Consider the following 8,715-nt stretch of genomic DNA (forward strand, 5'->3'; position numbering starts at 1 on the left):
GATTACTTTGTGATATTCTCCTGTATACACTGTAAAATTTTTGGCTGTAAAATTACAGTAAATTACTGGCTACTAGTTGCATGGATTTCACACTAATTTACTATAAATATTTCACAGTAATTCATTGTAAATATTTCACAGTAATTTACTGTAGATATTTTACAGTAAATTAGAATAAAAGTACAACCAAATACTGTGACTTTACAGTTGCCATGCCCATGGAATTAATGTGATATAGCAGTACAGGGCTGTGGTATGATGGTACCTTGCTGTACATAAATTACAGTAATTACCTGTATTTTCACACTTTTAGTGTAAAAGTAATGCAACACAGTAGCCAGTAATTTAATGTAAATATAAAAATGTAAATAATACGATAATATATTGTACATTTGACTAGTTAACTGGGATTTTACAATAACGACACAATTCAATCAGCTCAATCAACAAAGAAAAGGCCCATTTTAACTTTTTATTACTCCATTGATGTGCAAAGTGCATTTCACAGTGTCTTGGACATGTTGTTATGGCCCAAACCTCTACTCCGCGGTAGTGGCTCATGCTGAGACCCGCAACATGAAAGAATACACGCAATAACCGGTACTTGATAATGAGCATTTATTGATAATCAGCCGTTTGCTCACGAACTGTGAATGTATTTATTTCACTGTGAAATTCAAAATCACAGTATTATATTGTGAAAATCACAGGTAAAGACTGTAAAGTAGTAAAACAGTAATTTATTGTAAAATATTACAGCTAAATATTGTGAAATCATGGTAATATTTTACAGTGTAGAGAAAAAAGGTTGGTTGATATAGTGTAAACAAAAGTTACAGACTTATTGTTCAGTTCCCCCCCCCCCAATGTATATACTCTCTTCTTAGACTCTTTTTGTACTCACAAACAGTACTGTATATTTGTAGATCTGGTATGTCATAAATGTCTAGATGTAACAGTACTGTCTATTTGTATGTCATATATGTTATGATGAATTGAAAATGAATCTAAAATGAAAATGTAATCTATCTGTGTATGTCATGTATGTCATATATGTTATGATGAATTGAAAATGAATCTAAAATGAAAATGTAATCTATCTGTATATGTCATGTATGTCATATATGTTAGGATGAATCAAAATGGGGGACCCGGATGTAAACAAGACGAAAGTCTTTCTCTGGTCTGCATCCTCTTAACAATTGTGGGTATTGAACTGTACTATATTGTACCCATTCTGCAATCTGTGAATACAATTTTCAATCAATCAATCAATCAATCAATCAATCAATCAATCAATCAATTGTCTCATAAAGAATAACCATGGTGTAGAACTTTATGGAGACTCTAATTTAAAGTAAATGTGCATGGTTACGCTCAGGGATATTAGCTGTTCTGCTTTATTGTCCTTTCGATGAGGATGTTGTGTAGAAGAGGTTCTTTTTTTTAATAGTAAAATTACCTCCATTTACGTATATATATTTATTGTGGCTGGATGACTTTAAAATCTTGAGGTGTGTTTTTTTTGGTAAAATATTTTATCTGCAGAGCTTGGGAGAGAGATGGCAGAAGATGTTGTACAACTTCACCTGAATGTTGGTGTTTTGTAAGACCACACCTGCTAACACGACAGAGGGTGGTGGTGGTGGGGGGGATCGGGGGCTCTTTTTTTGGTGTTTTCAAAGGAGCAGGAACGCAGCCAGAGTGTACATTTGCTGAAAGGGAAAGATCAGACATAAACAAAAACAAAGGAAAAGGGTGTCACAAGAAGTCAACGTGCCTTGTATATGATGGGGGAATGCATACACACCAACATACTGTAATACACACCCCAACATAGTATATAAACACATTAACACACATCATATACACCAACACCAGACTGTATGTACACACGCCAACACAATATATAGACTCACCAACACATTATAAACACACACCAATACAACATAGACAGACAAACACACAGTACATATACGCACCAATACACTATTTAACACTGAAACACAGTTTACACAGATATGGTGCGCACTGCGCAGACGTGTGTGAGTATGTTTATCAATGTGTGTGGTTTTTTGGTGTGTAAAAGACAAAACAATGTCAATGATTGTAATAGCATTTTCAGAATGATGAGATGTGACATTGTTATAGGTAGGGTGATTGGAGGGAGGGAGCGCACGCGCGCGCACACACACACACACACACACACACACACACACACACACACACACACACACACACACACACACACACACACACACACACACACACACACACACACACACACACACACACACACACACACACACACACACACACACACACACACACACACACACACACACACACACACACACACACACACACACACACACACACACACACACACACACACACACACACACACACACACACACACACACACACACACACACCTCCTGGAACCCTAACCCTAAATCTTCCCTTCTTTTCTTCCCCTCTTCCCCCTGCTCCTTCCTCTCTGTCCTTCCTGCCAGGCTCTTTCCTGACCCTGTATCCTGAGGTAGGACATGGATGGATGGCGTCCTCCAGGTGGCCGCCATGCTGACACGCCTCAGCTCAGCAGCGTGACTGTGGAATGAGAGCTACACAATGTGGTTGATCCACATGCAAGCAACTGTTATGCTAAAGTGATTGGCTCTCATCAGGCTCTAACCTGCAATGATGCTAGAAAACAGCAGACGAGGAAGAGCGAGCCCATCTCCGTCCTTCCCTCCCCTAATTTGCATTGCATGCTGAAATGCATGAACCGGGCCCATTAACGGAGGGGCCGTGCTGTGTTTTGGTTGTAAAGCGAGGGGAGGGGGGCTGTCATATCTTTTGATTTGCTTGATATGAAAACAGTGGTGGTTTGCAATCAATGGAACCTGTGGTTTATTTGGGGTGAAATTAGATTTTTTTTATTGGGATGTTTGCATCTCGATGCAATTTGCCAGCTTTATTGTGGCCGACCCGGGAGCACCTTCGCTTGATTTTACAGTAAATTTGTCATGGGGCCAATACAAGAGCTGAAAGTGAATATGGTTATTTATTTACATGCACGCAAACAGGCCCACGTTGTTAGACGCTCGTGATGATTGTTGGAATGGAGATCCCAGCTGGCTCTGTGTGCTGCAGCCTGGTGTGAAGAAAGCCTGTCAGAACGATTAGGCCGACAGCTGCTCTACATGTCACTGAGAAGGGAAATAAAACCCCGAAGGTCTGTCTCACTGTAGCTCTGCGTGTGAACTTTAATATGTTTTTCAATTTGGGTTGGTAACTAATACAAAATGTGTTTTGGCTCTGAGTATCTTAGTCTTTCTATAGCTGAGGGTTCATTAACAAAACAAGCCTGAACGGTTTGGGTGACCACCAATTGGAAGGTTGGTGTCAACATGTCAATGGGTCCTTGGGAAATATACTACCAAATTGCTCCCAATGGCCAATGGTGTGTGAATGTAAAATGTAAAAGCATTTAAGGATTTGCAAAGACTGGAAGGTGTTATATAAATGTAGTCCATTTACCATCAAAGTATTGGTTTATATACCTGCCGCTCAACAACAGTGATTCTCAAAGTGGGCACTCTTCCAGGAGGTAAAGCAAAAATAAGTCAGCTATGAAGAATACAAATGTGCCGTATCATTCAAAGGTGCTGACTACAGATCGGAACTACTTATGCAAAAAAACGTAAATATTTGGCTCTTTAAAAACACTGATTTTAAGCAGCAAGGTGCTTGCTCAAGGCATATAAAATTGCATAGCGCATTTCAAATAATGAAATCATCTGCAACTGCACAAAAGGAAATTCTTCAACTGGGAGGCTCAGCAAGTGACCTTTAAACCTGAAATGTATGCATACTGTATTTCGGGACTCTTGCTTCAAGAGTTCAAAGAGAACTAGGGGGACGGTCTGTTGACGTATTTAAGAAAATAAGTTAAAGACAAAAGTTTAGCTATTTTCAACTTATTTGATGGTGTACATATTTATGTCTCTTCAAAGTTCTTGCACTATTATTTAAAATATCCACTTTGTTGTTCTTGATACCAGAGTTGTCCATTTAGAATGATTTTTTTTAGCAAGGCATGATGTAGAATCACTGTATTTTGATATCATCGTTATGGCGGGCAAAACTTGGGGTTAGTATCTCGTGAGTTACTCTGAGTCTTAGAAATAGAAAATGGTTCAAACTCCTTGGGCACTTACAGTATAGGAATATACTGTATTGTAGCTCAGCAGGAATATATTACAATAGGAGCTTTTCCCAAATCTTTATATACTCACAACAAGACCGGTTGTTAAAGCTGCCGCACCTTCACCATCATTACAGACTGAACACAGACATCCTGGTAGGGAGCAGGAACTATGTAACAGGAAAAGGAGAGCAAAATTACAGCTCCAAAATGTGTTTAATGGATAGAAAATTGCTTCAGACAAGAACAAATTCTGAGTGAACACATCATATACTTCAATTCAAAGGATGGAACGAAATGATGCTGCCACAAATTTGCCATTGCCAGGACTGTGCCATTTTGCCTCAAATACAAATGTACTTTGAGAAGGTACAGAATGATTTGAGCAATACAGTAGGAACATAGCCATGTTATATTATACTTTGAACACATTGCTAATCTTGTGCCCTCTCACTCGATCATCCTGGACATTTAGCATGATGGAACATGCAAAGGCATGGGGTCTACATATTTGATCAATGGAAGAAGAAGTTGATTATTATTAAAAGACTGCTGGTCAGACACAAGATGGAATCCCAGAGGAAGAAGGCAGGCTTATATTCTTAGAGGAAGCATGTAAGAAAATATACATGAAAAGTAAGGCATGTCGTTTTTCACATTGAAAAACATGGGGTCAGTAAGAGCAGATATTCTGTCCATACATACAGGTACCTCAAGTTACACAAAGTTATCGAGAATATATAAAAGTGAATGACATTACAAATATTTAAAAAATAAACCCATCATTGCTCACCATTAATACATTTGAAATATATTAAAATGTGTCAATTCTTCAAACTAAAGATGAAGGATTTCAGGCATTGCATAATGTAAACGTTTTTTTTGTTATTGTCTGACAGAAAACTTAAGGAGTATTGTCATTACCTCCGAGAACCCCTTTTTAAGTCAGACTGAAATTATGTTGGTAGCAGAAAGGATAAAAAATGGGGATTTCAGAATAAAAGCCTCTATATTTAGATAAGTCATTAAATTAAAAGTGGACCTCACAACACGGTTCACATGCATTTGAGGTTTATTGTGCATTAGACTTTCAGGTTGATATACGACAACACCAAACAGGCTTGTAGTGGGCTATTTATTCTCTAGCATTGATGAATGAATCCACAACATGCACTGTATTGTATGCATGTTTGTGTGATTATCACCGTTTCAGTGTGACCTTGATGAAAAATCTTTACACTGTCATGCACATTAGACACCATACATGTCCAATCCATCTTTTGGTTAATCCTTATCTATTTCTGTTACCGATGCCACTGCCCGGACTTGTTTCCAATTATAAGAGGTATATATCACGCATCCAATCTTCCCCGGTTACCTGCAGAGAGAAGAAAGGAGCGCAGAGGAGGAGGAGGAGGAGGAGGAGGAGGTACAGCAGGGAGTGAAATAGAGAGGGAGGGGAGGTGGAGAGGCAGTGTAAAAGCTGGGCTATTTTTCAGCAGGGTCCATGGTGAAGTTGTCAGGCGGGAGTGTATGTGAGCCCGCCGGATGATAATGTGGCATGACACTTCTGAAATGAGAGCCGGGTTGCCATGGCAAAGGCGGGGAGGGACATTCTCTCCAGGGGCCCAAATAAAACAAGCTGTAAATGATGTTTGATTAGGATTTAGATCAGGGAACTGTTCGGGATGGCCTTTTTGTTCTGTTTGTCTCGGAGCACCACCGTGTGTGTGAGATTGTGGTTGTGTTTCTCTGCTGATATATCTGGTGAAAAAGAAGGACAGTGCTTTCCTGTGTTTGAACCAATTTCCTTCATCTTCTTTTGAAATTATGGTTGATAGTTTTGGCCGTTAACTAGCAGGAAAACTAAACAACTGCTACACAACCTCCATGCAGAAAGCAGTATAATCAAAGCCATTTGCAGTGGTGTGTCTGTCCACCCGTTGAGTGTAAGTTTCTTACGTCTGCTTAGCCCAGGGGTCTGCAACCTTTTTGACCAAAAGAGCCATTTTGTTCCTTTTTTCCCAAAACATTTTTTGTCTGGAACCGTAAAACATATTTCATAGCTTGATAGCTTATACATTTGTATTTATTGTTATATCAGACAAAAACTACAGTTGTTTTGCATTTATTAGGCTATTTATTACATTATATAAAACTGTTAACGTCTAATAAGAAACAAAGAACTCCTAAAAGGAGAATTAAAAATAATACACAGGCCTACTTTAAAATAAATTAAACACAGCACTTGGGGAGTCCTCTGCACATTTGAAGGAAAAAAAATATAATTAAAATGGGCCCACTTTGAAATAAATAAAACATATAGCTGCACCCTAAAAAGAGTTAAAGGTAGGGTAGGTAAAAATTGAGAAACCAGCTCGAGTGCGCTAGAATTTGAAAATACACAACCGGAAAAAATCTGCCTCTTCCTTCAGACTTCCTTACAGAGCCCCTACTCCAACACACACGAACGTGCACATGACCAATGAGGGCACGAGATAAGTTTGTGCACAGATGGAAAGCTGACAGGCAGGTAGGCCATCCAGTTATTTTAGCCGGGCCGGCTAAAATGATTGGTCGTGCTTTTTACAGCGCTACGGCTTCCAGAGATAAAAATTGTTATGTATTTATTGTTAAAGCTTTTAATATATTCATTGCTATCGGGACGTTAACAGCATTCCGTGGAATATAACAAAAAGTGTTTTCTGAAATAAATTACATACCCCATTGAATTATGACTGAAGATCGTCAGCTGTCTTCCTCTCCCAATACGTAAAGGCTGCAGCACCGTTGACAACTTCTCTCTACATATATCAAACATACCGATAAACCAGCATCGTTTGCTATGAAAACATATAACTCTGTCCACGCAGAATTAAATCCTGTGTTCCTCCGATACTTTTTTTTTCTTTGATTTATCCATAGTTCGCTCATCGAGCCGGGGGTCAGGTTATTCGCCTCCAAGAAAAGGCGCTCGCGCGGGACCGTAGCAGGATGTGACGCATATTTTAGTTGACCTAATTAAAACCGTTTTGTTTTTTATTTATGTGTCACAGTATCACCTCAAAATACAAGATACAAAACATTTTCAACCATGCAACAAAATATAAATAGTCCTACAAATACTTTTATTTTATTTCCTTCTTATTTTTGTCTAAGCTCAAGGGAGCCAGAGCAGAGGGCTTAAAGGGCCGCATGCGGCTCGAGGTCCGCGGGTTGCCAACCCCTGGCTTAGCGAGACCCGATTAAATACTAAATGGCCAGCAAGCCTGGAGATGTTTCTAGTAGTGCCCCTAAAGGGGAAGTGTGGTTGACTCTCAGTCAGACCACCGCTCTCCTCAAACCAGCCCAGGGATCAAGCAACTCCTCGGTACACCTCTTGAAGGCAGATCCCTCAGTCGGGTTGGACAGCCCGGTACTTGGTGTACGTTCAGTGTTAAAAAGGTGTGCACAATGTTGGTGGTGAAAAGGTCTTGCCTCTGTCAGACAGGGGCAAGGGCGCCGGAAGCAGGGGGGCCAGGGGGCCATTGGCCCCCCCACTTTTCAGCCCTGCCCCACATTTTCGCAGCAGCAGATGCCGTGGAAAACTGTACAAATCCCGTTTCAATAATTCCCCTCTACTCTAAAGTCGCATCTAAAACGCGATCTGATCTAGCTGTGTACATTTTGTTATTTTTGATTGTTATATTCAGTCTCACTAGCTTCAGGCATGTTTGAAGCTTGTAAAGGGAAGATGACAGCTCTCACTCGCCACTCTGCTGTTCCTCAGCGCCGCTCCCCTCCCTCCCGCTGAAATTATGAATGTAAGGTGTATACTATAGTAATCATAGATAACACGGCAGGGTCCGTTACAGTTTGTTTTTATCTGATTTCAAATAAGCAAAGTCTTGGCTTTCAGTACATTAAACTTGTTTCGGCAAATTCAGATGATAAATAGGCCTACAACTTTGAAGCTTGTAACGGCATAATTACAAGCGGAGAACGGAGTAACTTAACGTCACTGCAGGCATAACAACAGCCGGTGTTTCTCGTGAGTCTTTTCCCCGGGAAACAAACACAATACACACAAACGCAAAAATACACAAACACACACGTATATACACGCGGCGCGGAACACTGTACAAATCCCGTTTCAATAATTCCCCTCTACTCTAAAGTCGCATCTAAAACGCGATCTGATCTAGCTGTGTATATTTTGTTATTTTGTATTGTTATATATATTGTTGAGCATATTTAGTTATATGACAAAGCCATGTTAAGCCAATCACATTAGTTACATTTGGAACATGTGTTGCCTGCGTGCACACTGGGCACACTGGGATGCTGTTGCGAGCATGCGCACAATAAACGGTCTTGTGAACTCCGACCAAAGAGATGATGGTTGTGTGTGATTTCTCTCCGTGAATATAGCTAGCTAACCACATTGGTGACTGATATAACGTGCTGCAGAAATGTCTCACGCTACAGGTTATGGGCCCAGTCATGCAGGCCAAAGGTGGTTCAGA

General features: G+C 40.0%; 1 long non-coding RNA gene across 1 annotated transcript; it reads right to left on the reverse strand.

The window, feature by feature from the left end:
- Window positions 1–604: 604 nt before the first annotated feature.
- LOC307035977 lies at window positions 605–8,377 on the reverse strand. Its single transcript, XR_013807254.1, has 3 exons — window positions 6,934–8,377; window positions 4,302–4,380; window positions 605–1,715 (listed from the first exon to the last, which is right to left on the reverse strand). It is a non-coding gene; the product is annotated as an uncharacterized lncRNA (long non-coding RNA).
- Between the last annotated feature and the right edge of the window lie 338 nt (window positions 8,378–8,715).

The sequence above is a fragment of the Notothenia rossii genome (genome assembly GCF_949606895.1).
Source record: "Notothenia rossii genome assembly, chromosome: 4".
In the NCBI taxonomy this organism is placed as follows: domain Eukaryota; kingdom Metazoa; phylum Chordata; class Actinopteri; order Perciformes; family Nototheniidae; genus Notothenia; species Notothenia rossii.